The sequence below is a fragment of the Arachis stenosperma genome, chromosome 4 (assembly GCF_014773155.1).
Source record: "Arachis stenosperma cultivar V10309 chromosome 4, arast.V10309.gnm1.PFL2, whole genome shotgun sequence".
In the NCBI taxonomy this organism is placed as follows: domain Eukaryota; kingdom Viridiplantae; phylum Streptophyta; class Magnoliopsida; order Fabales; family Fabaceae; genus Arachis; species Arachis stenosperma.
Window position 1 is genome coordinate 149,276,790 of NC_080380.1, and position 213 is coordinate 149,277,002.

Sequence of the window (213 nt, forward strand, 5' to 3'; positions counted from 1 at the left end):
TGTTAAGTTCTTCTCTTCTTCTTCTACAGACTCATCACTTAGTTACCTTCGCTATGTTCGGATATTGCCGTTGCAGTTTCATCTGAGTCTGTCACCGAATAAAATAGAATTTTTATTCAAGTTAAAAATAGACATGCATGAGATCATTTTTGCATGTAATTTCTGAATTTTCTCATCCAAATTTGATCTATGTGGTTGAGTATTTTAGTATGG